General features: G+C 38.4%; 1 protein-coding gene across 1 annotated transcript in view; it reads right to left on the bottom strand.

The window, feature by feature from the left end:
* Nucleotides 1–990: 990 nt before the first annotated feature.
* The window catches only part of LOC124883806 (gap junction delta-2 protein), a 103,571-nt gene continuing 90,587 nt past the window's right edge, over nucleotides 991–13,974 (bottom strand). Inside the window, exons 2-4 of the transcript XR_007042320.1 lie at nucleotides 9,740–9,889; nucleotides 2,322–2,463; nucleotides 991–1,903 (exon numbers count right to left, since the gene is read on the bottom strand). The gene's annotated coding sequence lies outside the window, so the exon portion shown is untranslated. The remainder of the gene's footprint in view (nucleotides 1,904–2,321; nucleotides 2,464–9,739; nucleotides 9,890–13,974) is intronic.

The raw sequence follows: 13,974 nt of genomic DNA, 5'->3' as shown, positions 1-13,974 counted from the left end.
TCATATTTAATATCTTTCTTTTACTGTCAGAAAAATATGACAGAGATATTGATCAAGAAAGCATGGGTCCCATGATGCATATTTATACATATGGCCCAGAATTTGGTGCTATGTGCTATTGACTGAGCACTGACCAGCTCACAGAAGTTGCCCCAAAGTGATTTCATCAGACCCGGACCACGGACAAGCGATTGGCCACATCTTAACACCTGTTCGGAAATAACTGATTCTACTATTTCACTTTGAAAACCATTTTCTTTACATCACAGAGAGCTGTCCATAGACAGGATTCAACAACAGTGTTCTCGTGCATTAAGATGACAAAGTGTTCATTTAGTTTTCCAGGTTAAAAGAACTAGCAAAAAACAGAAGAGGGGCACAGTCTGTGGAAGAAACAATTCCTTTAGCTCACTATAATGTCCAGATGAGGGCCTTTTCAAGATTTTTGGTCAGTGTGCCATGTGTACTTATGTATGCATTTATGTGTGTACAAGGTGAATTTTGTGTGCTATATATTGTACAAGACTGGATTGAAAAGAGAATAAATAATCTGGTTATAGTAATCAGATCAGGGAAACTGCTACCACAGTTTCAATGCTTGGTATTAAGAAAAGGTCTGATAATAGAGTGGCAATATACTTAACATACCTGTAAAAAAGTTGTTCTGTGTACATGAAATAATAGATCTTGCTCCATTTCTTATCTAGAAAAAGAAAAAACTGCGTTCAGCTCTTATTGAAAACACCACCTGATCTCTGCCAGACGTCAACTCCCAGAAATATCACTGCCATCTAATCAAAAGCTTCTGTGTTTTGAACTAGTGTTACTGAATTATTGATAAGATTTGTGGAACATTTACCTGCTGTTTGATGCCTTGGTTTTATGTTTGTTCACATTCATGAATTTTAGAGCACCTAAATGGACTTTTGAAAAACAAACCGTACATTAGCCTGAAATTGGACGTAAAAAAAAGTACAACAGACTTTTATTCTATGGCATGAATTTTTTTATGTGGTCTGTAAAATGTTGATAAAATACATCAAAAATATTCCTTAAATGTTGCAGCATTAGCATATTAAATTGGATTATATTAATAGTGCAAACACTGGAAATATAAAGCAAAATCAACACACCTAACAGCAATAATCTCAAATTCTTTAAAAAGAAAAAAAAAAAACAAGGAATTGTGAGAATACTACTTTATCCGTAGATAATTTAATTGAATCTTATTCTAGACAAAATGGTTACTGATGGTTAAATACAGGGAAGTAATTTGCGTGTTGAAACATATGGCACTTAATTTCTTGTCAGGAAGGTGACTCTTGGAGTAAGAACCAAAAGCAGGCAGGCCGGAGCAAAACGGTTTTTAATAAATAAAAGGCAAAAACGTACAGGTGGGCATAAGGTGGACGAAACATGGAGCCAATGTAGAAACAGGCATTAACCGGAGCTATTGTTGCATGAACCTAACAGTCATGGACAGGCGTGACATGGCAAACAGTATACTTCAGCAAGGAGTAAACAGAACCGGCAGCTATATGTAGAGCATGGCAGAGGTGAATCAGTGGGGCTAACATAGAACAGGTGGGCTGAATGAGGTTAACTGCAATGGCAGCGGCGGTGCCGGATTCATTTGAGGTGGGCGGCGTGTTGCGTCGCACATACTCAGTTTTGTCACATGGTAATGTCATTGCGGACTTGAGGGACGCTTTTAGGATCTTATTGGTAGCTTTAGTCCTGGGTCCTCTTCCTCCTGTTCCCGCTTTAAAAGGTGTCATTTAGTCTGTAATTATGTATTCTCCTTACTTCTTACCTTTTTCACGTCCACCGTGAAGGCGAAGCAGGATGTAGTCTTTGCATCACTGGGTCCGTCAGGGTGGAGGCTGAGATGACAAACCTGCTGCTGTGAATAGTGACGACCGAGGTTAACAAACTGTAAAAATTAATGAATACCCAAAGTAACATTTAACTATACTAAAGATAACAATCACCAGGTTACGATAAAACAGTGTTACTGGGTATGGCCCGCATCTTCACTCTGTGTGAGGTTCCCTTCTGCTTCAAACGCTCCACCATCACCCTATTTGCCAAGAAACGGACCATCACGGGGTTAAATGACTACAGATCTGTCATTTTGACACCTGTGGTCATGAGATCCTTTGAGCAACTGGTGTTGAAGCATTTTAAGAACATCACAGGGCTCCCTGCTGGACCCCCAGCAACTTGCTTGATGCAGTGAACTTGGGATTATACTTCATTCCACCTAGAGACAAAATCTTGTTTAGCACCATTAAACCAGATATCCTCTAACAGAAACTTACCATGTTCACAGCCTTCACCTGCCAGTGGATCATCAGCTTCCTGACTGACCACAGCAGCAGGTGAGACTGGGGAGCATCTTCTCTCGTACAAGAATCATCAGCATCGGCACCTCCCAGGGTTGCGTTCTCTCCCCACTCCTCTCTGTACACAAATTAGTGCACCTCAGTGGACCAGTCAGTGAAGCTCCTGAACTTTGCAGATGACACCACTGTTATTGGTCTGATCCAGGACAATGACAAGTCTGTATACAGACAAGAGGTGGATCGGCTGGTTTACTGGTAACACCTACAGGTACCAAGGCTCCAGAACCACCTGGAGCCTGAGATGACGGTGGACATCTGGTGAACAACCTCACACTCTCACCATTCTCAACAGCACCATGTCTACTGTATATCACATCTGGTTCTTAGGAACCACCCGTTCTCGTGACTTGAGGCAATCCTCACACTTAGATTCACACTGTTCGGAAAAAGGTCTAGCAGAGACTGTAGTTCTTACGGCAACACAAGAAGTACTGCTGATCATCTTCTACACTGTCATCATTCAGTCTGTCCTGTGTTTATCCATCACTTGGTTGTTTTACGATTAGGTCTGCAGAGAGGATCATTTGGACTGACCGTCCCTCCAGCTAGGATTTGTACAGGTCTATGCTCAGGAAACTGGCCACTGATATCTATGCAGACCCCACACATCCTGTACACAAACGGTTTAGACTTTTAACCTTAGGTCGACGCTAGAGAGCACCACTTGCAACGGTCACCATAAAGACAGTTTGTTCCCCCAGGCTTTCTATCCTATGAACATGTAGTCAGCTACTATGCTGTGAAACAAAATAACCATTTTTTCACTATAAGGAAAATATTGGGTATACATATTATATGTATATATTGTTCTTTTAGTTTTTTTTTATCTAAAGTTTATATATTTATACCTAATGTCTGTACGCTGTGAGCAGGTGAAACCAAATTTCTTGTTTGTGCACATAAACATGGCGATTCTAATTCTGATATTCCTGCTTCAGTTTTGTAAAGTGCAGTCTGAAAAGTAGAAAAGTAGCAATCAATTTCTGAACTCCATTTTTTATAACGCCTTATAATTACAATTTTGCCTTGAGAACTTTAACCAACAACATTCAAAAACCATTTTTCCTTAGATTTCCTGACATGAGCAGTCCTTCATTATTTATATTATAAACACAGGTTATGTGACACAGTGTGTGAAGTAGATAAGTCAGCACAAAACAGGGTTTTAGTATTAATTCAAACCAAAAGCAAAAATTAATTAGGGAGTCGACATTTCAGTTGTCTTTTGCATCCTTTTAGTAGTAATTAGATTATTAGCTTTTGCAACTGTGAAAACCACTGTGTATTACTGCAGAATCTAGACAATGAAATTAGACAAAATAAACATAAATTAGTTAGTTTAATGCTATGCTATGCTATCTTAGACTCAATTGGGTTTTCTCAAAACATTAACAAACCTACCCACCTTTGTCTTCATTCTCTGGACCTTGTGCTGACATATGGCATTGAGTGTAAAGACATAACGATATTTTCTCATAACCCTGTCCTGTCTGACCATTTCTTAATAACCAGTGAGTTTAATTTAACCGAGTACTCCACACCTGAAATAAAATTTCATTACAGTAGATCATTATCAGGCGATGCTGTAACAACCTTTAAAGAATCAGTTCCACTTTTAATTTCAACAACTTAATGCTCACCCTCTACCGATGATCCACATGGCCCTGTCTTTTAGTGTTTAACCCTTTCTCTCTCCTAGACATGGCTACTGACTGAGCTTCTACTGTGACTAACTCTATGTGCTCTCTTTCAGACTCGAACCTTGAAAACTGGCTCAGAGTTTATCGGTTCTTTCTTTCTAGGTGAAACAACTAAAGGAGCTACATCTGTTAACATTTACTTTTCCTTCACATAGAAAGTACTCCTGGATCAGTGCTTCTTTGTTCTCTTTGTGTATCTGCTCTGTTCTCTCAAACACCCAGTCGGTTGTGACAGATGGCCGCTCACACTGAGCCTGGTTCTGCTGGAGGTTTCTTCCTGTTAAAAGGGAGTTTTTCCTCACCACTGTCGCTACATGCATGCTCAGTATGAGGGATTACTGCAAAGTCAACGCCAGTGACTGTCCACCGTCTCTACATGCTCATCCAGGAGGAGTGAATTCTGCAAGTCACTGACTGGATGCAATCTGCTGGGTTTCCTTAGATAGAAAAACATTCTACGGATTAAAAACATCTAATTTGAATAAATAACTAACTTTGACTGCACTGTTCAATGGTTAGGATTAATTGGAATGTATGTATCTGACTGTTGTGAAGTGCCTTGAGACAACATGTGTTGTGAATTGGCACTATATAAATAAAACTGAATTGAATTTAAAAGTTGCAGCCTTGTGAAAAGCCAGGATGTCTTCATAGAAAATACTGTTTTACTTTGAATAGCTCCCACTTTTTGATTTTTCTGACTTCATTCCTAAACATGTCTCTAATACCAAAAAAGTACCTGAGCCTTCTTCCCTCAATAACTGCCAGCCCAAAGTGTTGCTAAATATCTTATGATCACCAGCTGATTTTTTAATGCATCTCTGCTGAGAAGCTTTTAAATAATATTATTGTAATGACAGACTAATGTAGCAAGATTCATGCCTCTGTGTCATCATGCAAAAAAGGTGATAAAACAGAGGATTGTTTTATTACATTCTTCATCCTACAGCCTGACCCCATATGTGTATGAATTATAGAGGTATACACAGTGAGCAAATGTTTTACCACCAAATATCACAGAATCTCTGAAAATCCTGTCCAGCAGTGATGCAAAAAAAGAAGCTGTTCCTTCCAGGATAGAGTGTTGAATAAATTAATTCAATATTTATTTTAAACTTATGAATAATAAATGTTAACAGAAGAAAAAAAAAATCTAATATAAAATAAAATCATGTGTGTGTTGAATAAGTTCGTAGGTCAAGTTTAATAATAGAGTTTATACAATATATACAAAAAACTAACTAACTAAAATCAGTTTTTAGTAATATTCACATATGTCTTGATCTTGCTAGTAAAATAACTAAACAATATCCAGCTTTTCTCGCTGTATATGAAAAATATATACACAATGAATATTGTATAATGTACTGGACAGCTAATTTATCAATGATCAGTCATAATCACAATACCATAAAGACTGCCAGTGGAGCTTTCACCTGATCAATTATGATGAAAATTACAGAAAAAACTTGTTTAAGGGTTTTTTTTTAAACAATGTTTTCTTTACTTATGTCTTTATGAATAGACTATAAATCCAACATTACTTTTCCTTGCCAACTGTCATTCCAAACATTCAGGGTACACCACGAGATGGCACTCTATTAAAAGCTGATAGTATTTTGGTCAGTTGCATTTTACCGTAACAATTGTACTTTTGTTACATGGAACAGAGCAGAAGTGCTGCTGCTGTCTTTTTTCACAGATGAAGATAGAGGTTTTCCTAATGACTGCCGCCCCGTGGCTCCCCCACTCTTTCCTGAAGTTTCAGTGAGTGATGGCCCTGTGGGAGAGCCATTACCATTAGCTGCATCTTTAGCTCTTTTTCTCTGACCCTACCTCTCTTCTGTTTCTACAGAGATGAAACAAAGGTTCACACACACACTCACACGCACACTGCAAAATGACCTCCAGCAGGCCACAAATATGCATGTGTCTGCACAAACGGTTAGAAACCAACTCCATGAGGATGGTAAGAGGCCCCGACGTCCACAAATGGGGGTTGTGCTCACAGCCCAACACCGTGCAGGACGCTTGGCATTTGCCAGAGAAGACCAAGATTGGCAAATTCACCAGTGGCGTCCTGTGCTCTTCACAGATGAAAGCAGGTTCACACTGAGCACATGTGACAGACGTGACAGAGTCTGGAGACACCGTGGAGAGCGATCTGCTGCCTGCAACATCCTTCAGCATGACCGGTTTGGCAGTGGGTCAGTAATGGTGTGGGGTGGCATTTCTTTGGAGGGCCGCATGGCCCTCCATGTGCTCGCCAGAGGTAGCAGCACCTCATGTGGCTGGAGTGTTTTAGCAGTTCCTGCAAGATGAAGACATTGAAGCTATGGACTGGCCCGCCTGTTCCCCAGACCTGAATCCAATTGAGCACATCTGGGACATCATGTCTCGCTCCATCCACCAACGTCACGTTGCACCACAGACTGTCCAGGAGTTGGCAGATGCTTTAGTCCAGGTCTAGGAGGAGATCCCTCAGGAGACCATCCACCGTCTCATCAGGAGCATGTCCAGGCGTTGTAGGGAGGTCATACAGGCACATGGAGGCCACACACAATACTGAGCCTCATTTTGACTTGTTTTAAGGACATTACATCAAAGTTGGATCAGCCTGTAGTGCGTTTTTACACTTTAATTAAGTGTGTGACTCCAAATCCAGGCCTCCATTGGTTAATAAATTTGATTTCCATTGATGATTTTTGTGTGATTTTGTTGTCAGCACATTCAACTTTGTACAGAACAAAGTATTCAATGAAAATATTTCATTCATTCAGATCTAAGATGTGTTATTTGAGTGTTCCCTTTATTTTTTGAGCACTGTATTTTTGCCCACCGGAGTTTCTACAGGACAGCTTCAATATGCTGCTCCAACACAGATTAAATGGGTTAGGAAAGCTGCCATAATGTTAAGACAATGTGTCGTCTAAAGCATAAATAGCTTTATTATTTGTTTCAAAAGATACGCCAATCTAAACACATTCAGATACCGTCTCAATTATCTCATATCATGCTCCTGCTCACAATGTTTTCAGTTAATCATGGGCTATTTGATTTGCTTTAAATGACAGTTTTTATCACCCAAATGTAGAGCAGCTGTGGCAGAAAGAAGGCAAGGAAGCTGAGGGAAGGAGATTAATTAATAAAAGGGAGTTGAACAAAGACACAAAGGAACCACTAACCACAGGAGCAAAACTAACACTAGTCTAGGGGAAATAAACCCAGTACAAGGACCAGAACACATGAATAACCTAAGAAACTAAATACAAGGGAATCAACAAAATAGCAAGACTTTACGGACACTAAAGAAATGAACTAAGTATAGCAAGACCATAATAACATCAAAAAGAGCTCAGAAGTGATCAAACATACAGACAAATGAAATCTCAAACACCCAGCTCTACTAAAATACTAAGAAACATCATTCAATCAATCATAATTTTTTCGCAGAGCCCTTACAAAGCATAATGTGAGGCAAACTACCACAAAGGAAATGCATGGTAGTTGTTTTAGGACCAGGATGTGAAAATGCCTACCATGTTTTCTGACTTCTAATGCATCAAATATATTCTGGAATTAGAATCCTGATTTAGCAAATACTATTGCTAGTCTATTAATGTAATATATTCTCACTTATCCAGAAACCTTCATATAATGTAACATTAATGCCTAAACAAAAGCACATAATCATCATCTTGTTATCTCTCTGTTCCACACATTTGCACCAAATATAATTGACAATTAATCAGCATGGTGACAAAAGCATGCCCAACCAAACCTATGCCGTACACAGCATACTTATCTTGTCAGGAAATGGCACTCAGAATAGCACATCAGCCAAAAATAGCATAAGCTGAGCATGTTGTTGATAAAGGCTGTACTGACTAGAAGAGGCTGATATGTGTAAAAATCAGTGCAAGTCCCTTACATCTCCACGAGATGTTGGGCACTGTGTTGTGCAGAATCAGAATCTTTTTCATGCATGTGCAGGCACAGATAAGGGCTGCAGTTTGGAGATCTGTTTGATAAGAGGTGCATCTCTCTGCATGAGCACCAGCAGCATGGATGGAGACAATTAAGACACTAGATCAAGGTTAGGTTTGTCTTTTCCTTTGACAATTTATACCAGAAACACAAGTAAGTTTTCAAATCCTTTCATCAGATGCTCACAAAACATCTGGTTAATTGTGCTATCGTTATTACTTTATTGCATTAATATGGATTTAATCATAGATATTTCACATTATGTACCAGAATCCGAATTTTCTTTATTGCCATTATGCATACACAGGAATGTATGCATAGCAACATTTTGTTTAGGGCATCACATCTACTGCATAAAAGAGTAAAACAACATAACAGAATGTAACAAAACATAAGATAAAATGTAAATGCAGTGATGAGCAATATAGTACAGCAAGTAGTGCAATAAAGCAAAGTATAAAATGTTTATGTATAACAATAACCAGAAGAGTACAGTATACATTATATATTAAAACAAAATATAAAAAAATTAATTAAAAAAATGTTCACTGAGAGCAAGGTGTACCAGAGTCAAATTCCTTGTTTGTCTGTACAAACCTGGCAACAAAACTGATTCTAATTCTGATAATGAAGTGACCAACAGAGTCCAGTAAGTCACTGGGAGCAGAACATTATGCCACATCTGAGGTCAGGGCATATTACAACACCCTGTGTTGTAAGGGGATCGTGTTAGAGAATGACACTCTAAAGGAGAGTGATAGCTTTGACAGCTCAAGGATGAAGCTGCCTTGGAGTCTGTTAGTCCATGTTCTGATGGTTCTGTACTGCTTTCCTGAAGGCAGCAGTACAAACAGACTGTGGGCAGGGTAAGAGGGGTCAGCAGATATCGCTCTTCTGATGTATATGGAGTCCAGGTCAGGGAGAGGACCTCCCATGCTCCCCTGTGCTGTACATTCAACACCTCGTGGAGGTAAGATGTTGACTGCTCATAACCTAACCGCAGGACTGAACTTTTAGCAGGTACAGCAATGAATGATGGATGACGTTTATATTTGAGACAATTAATTCCTCGGGTACTTTCAGTTTTTTTGTGGCTACTTGACAATCTCAGAAGTACCTAAAGGACAACCATATAGTTTTCAGATATAGTGGAACTGTAGGTAGTACCTCTTGGAAGGTTTTTGGTGTAGGTTGTTTTAATGTAAAGTTCACTTACTGCTAGAATGTGTTTAGATAATCATGCATGAGCAATATGACTCTCTGAAAACATCTTTTCACTGTCAGAGCTGTGACTGATGAGTGACTTGCACCAAGTTTCAGCTGAAACAGCATCCAGCCTCTCTTGTTCAGACCTTACAAAAGGTGTACAGCAATAGCACATAAAATAGGCAGTACTGTCAATTTGAAGAAACCCATGTAATTAAATCTTGAACTCAAACTAAGTTAATGCTCCATGCTAAACAAATGCTAAATGTTTTTTGAAATAGTCCAAATTAATAGCAAAGACTACACCATCTGAATTGTTCTAATATGTAACATTTATAATGGACAGTGGCGCATTAACCTTTCAATATTTTGTCATTGTAAATAACAATGTTTGGTTGGATAAGTGAAGAAAAAATTTTGCTGAAAATGTTGAAAACTTACAGGGCAGTGTAAGTTTTAGCTGTCACTTCCCCTCTCTGTTATGTCATAGTAGCTCTGTCAGCATCAGCAGTTAGTCATCTGACTTTGGATGTAGCTATGAGCCAAAGTGCCATCAATAATTCTTCTCCTTCAGGGTGACGAATGTTGGATCTGTGGACAAGATGGACAGATGAGTCAGCTGGGGAAAAAAACCTAAATGTCAGGAAGAACTGTGAGAAGTATTAATGAGGTCTACACATGGGCTAGACATGGACAGTGGGTTGAATTAATGTGGGTAATTTACAGTGTACAGAACAAAACAATATGTTTCAGCACTGTTGACAAGGAAGCCAAAGCCAGTCACTTCAAAAGAAATATCCGAGTTAGAGATTTTTACTTCACAGATTACCTTTCTTTAGTTTTACTTGAGCATATAAAAGCCTATGATGCTTGAAAAAAGGTGCCCTGTTTTCTCCTCTTGAAAATTACACCTTGTTGTTTTAGCTGTCCAACTTGGCTAAGACTCACTTCACACTGGATTAAGACTGCCTACTGTCTCCTAAACCTCCAACACATTTGAGTGTAAATGGATCATCAACAGTCGTGATGCTTCTGCACTCCTATTACCCACATCACAGTTTTTTTCCCTGGTGCTTTCTTGGCCAATCTACCATAATTATATCAGCATAAGTATGAACATATGCCTGAATTGTTTCTTCACAATATGCTGAATTTCTGTAAAAAAGCATTTGCTCCCATACAGATTTATTTTTTGTCTTGTTTTTTCATTTTTTTAAATTTTCAGATTATCAAACAAATTCTAGTATCAGACAAAGATAATGTTAACAAATACAAATAGCAGTTTTGAAATTCTGATTTAATTTATCAAGGGAAAAAAGCAAGCAAAACCAACATGTGTTAGGGGTTTTGAGTTTGAGTTCCTTGTCTGTTTTCTCTGCTCCTGTTCTTCAGTTGCTATTATTTCAGTTCATTGATGTTGATTAGATTCATCATTCATTCTTGTGTTTAGATTACCTTCTTGGATTCCTATGTTAGATTTTTTTGTTTATGTTCTTTAAGTAGTTTCACTGTTTACGTTTTTCTGTTCACTTACATGCTTTGTCATTCCCCTAGATTCCCTACTCATCTGTCTTACACTCTCCTCCTCGCCAGCTGCTCCAGATTTTTCCTGATTAGCTCGCATCCTCCTGTTTGCTCTTTGGTCCTGTTCCTCCACAGCCCATAAAGACACAGGCCAGATAACTGCCATGTAAATAAGCTTCACTTAAATAGAACCGGTCTGACAACATGAAGTAGGCTAAAAGATCTCAAAAAGCAACACATCATGGCCACAATCTAAAAAAAAAAAATCCAAGAACATATTTGAAAAAAAGTAATTGACAATCATTTTGGAATCAGTTAAAAAGTAATTTCTAAGGCTTTTGGACTCCTGGAAACCACAGTGAGTGCCATTCTTCACAAATGTCGAAACATGGAACACAGCAGAAGACTTCCAGCTCTTCAAGGCCTCAATTGCCTCAGTGTTCATGATTCAAACATAAGAAAAGACTGGGTGAAAAATGTCATCTATGAGTGATTCCAGGGACAAAACTACTACTATACAACAAGAACACACAAGCCTATTCCACCTATGCCAAACAAACTGCTTGATGATTCCCAAAACGTTTGGCAAAATATTGCATGGACCAAAGAACTGAAAGTGAAACAGTTTGAAATGGGGGTGTCCTGTTACATCTGTAGTAAAACTAAGAGCATTTAACAAAAACATCATGCTAAAAGTCACAACATGGTGGTGGTAGCATAATGGTCTGGGGCTGCTTTGGTCCTTTAGGACCTGGATGCCTTGCTGTAACTAATGGACCCAAGTGTTATGTTCTCTACTAGAAAATACTAAAGGACAATGACCAGCCATCACTATGTGACCTTGAGCCTCTATTTTTGAGAGGAGATTGTAAATTATCTCTTGTGAGCCCTGTTCTGTTAATTAGACTACATGATAGTCTTGTGCACAAGGAAAGGGCTACTTCTCTAAAATATTCAGGATTTTCTAACATTCACAAAACAAATGGATGTGATTGATATAAAGTATTTCCACTACAACAGCTGACATGAGTAAATGATTATAGGTTGAGGATTAGGAAGGGGGAACATTAAATGAGTACAAACATGTTCAATAATAAAAACGAAAAGCCCTGACATCGTTTGTCATGTGTAAAAAATATGAGGTTAAATCTAATTAAAGCAGGACTCTATTACACAACCCAAATGGTGGAAGCAGCTCATTCTCTTGAATGAGAGATAATATTATCCAGTAGGTCAATTTATTTTAAAGCAAATTGTATTTCAAAGCCCAGTTCTTAATTAGTATGGTGATTTCTTTTCATTTTTACTTCTCCCTCTATTCACACATTAGCTGTTTCTGCTTGCTGTAATGGCTTTCCCAATAGGCACTGTGAAAAACAGCAAGAATAATTTACTGCAGGCCAACATTGTGTTCTCTAAATTACAATTTTACATCCACCGTTTCATTAATATAAATCTTGCCTTTAAGGAGGAACAGATGTAAGGGAACTGAAAGCACACAGTGGACTTACATAGCCTCGGAGTAAGGATGGCTACTGAAAATGAAAAGTGGGAAAGAAATGAGAGAAGGTGCACAGTGGGGTGAATTAAAGGACACCTTAACAAAAGGCAATAGTTCATGGAGCTCTGTGGACATATCTGGTTTGTGTTTAACCTTTAGGAAGAATGAACACAGGATAAATAAATCAGATCATCCCAACAGTTTAAACAATCCTCATGTTGTGTGATCAGTCATGTGGAAAGACGAAGGAACAAATGGACAACGGGAGCCGACTGTTCAAGGCTATATATTTTACCAGTGACGGCAAATGTTGGTCATATTTTTCAGGTTTTTAGGTTTTCTGAATTTCACAGGAAGGGCATTTTATAAATATTTTTTGTGTTACAGTCATCAATATACAAAAACATCTAACAAAAAAGCTAATAATTTACCTGACAATCCAGTTAGTCTGTGTAGTTTATACTTCTCTTGATACATTGGTCTGTAAACTGCTTATGTAATTTTTAACACAACACTAGATTTTCAGTGTGTAACTACATTTAGATGTTTGAGCATTTGTATTCATCCTCCTTTACTCTTATACCGCTAAAATAATTTCAGCACAATTGAATCAATTGCTTTTAGAAGTCATCTACTAATAGTGTCATGAATTGTGAAGTTATACCAAAGTGCAGACAAGAGCTTTGAAGCGACATGACGAGTAGAAAGGTTTTAATGATAACAAAGCCAAAAAACTTACATGCAAGGCACAGAAGCTCTGAACACAACCAGGTGGTTGGTAACTATGGAAAGCAGGGAGCTTAAATACAGACGAGAGGTGATCAATTGGAACCAGGTGAGTCTAATCAGTAAAATGTTGAACAGCTGTGGGAGAGCAGTGAGCATGCGAACTGAGAGAAGATGAAAATAAAACACAGAGAATACAAAGGGAACACCACTTCGATACAAAAACATCTACAAAACATCAAAAGGGAAAAAGCCTAACACTAACATAGCAGAATGAACCAAAATGCACAAAGAGAAAAACACACACAAAGTAAAACACTAAACACAAGGGAATTAACTATACAAATTAAAACCAACAATACTCAGCAATACAGAGAAATTAATTGAAAATGGAAAACCCTAAACAATAATTCAGAAAACCAAAAAAAAAAAAAAAAACACTAATGGATTATGACTAACAGAGTCCACTTGTGTGATGTTTAATCTCAGTACAAATCCAGGTGTTCTGTGAAGGCCTCAGAGGTTTCTTGGAGAACATTAGTGAATAATCAGCATCATTAGGACAAAGGATGGCAGAAACCTACCAAGACATCACCTACCACCGAAACTGACAGGCCAGTCAAGATGAGGAGAGCTGCAGATATCCCCAGCTCAAGTGAGGGACTCTGTTGACAGGACAACTATTAGTTCTGCACTCCACAAATGTGTGTTTTGCAGAGCAGTGGTTTAAAAGTAATGTAGGAGACAATAAACATGTGGAAGAAGGTTCTCTGGTCAGATGATACCTAATTTGAACACTTTGACCTATGCAAACGGCTATGTGAGACAGAACAGTAACAATGTACTCTGTTGGAACAGACCATCTCCACTGTGAAACATGGCAGGGCAGCATCATGCTGTGGGTGTACTTTTCTTCAGCAGGGAC

This window comes from Girardinichthys multiradiatus, chromosome 18 (assembly GCF_021462225.1).
Source record: "Girardinichthys multiradiatus isolate DD_20200921_A chromosome 18, DD_fGirMul_XY1, whole genome shotgun sequence".
In the NCBI taxonomy this organism is placed as follows: Eukaryota; Metazoa; Chordata; class Actinopteri; order Cyprinodontiformes; family Goodeidae; genus Girardinichthys; species Girardinichthys multiradiatus.
This window is presented reverse-complemented; position numbering and strand designations above follow the sequence as displayed.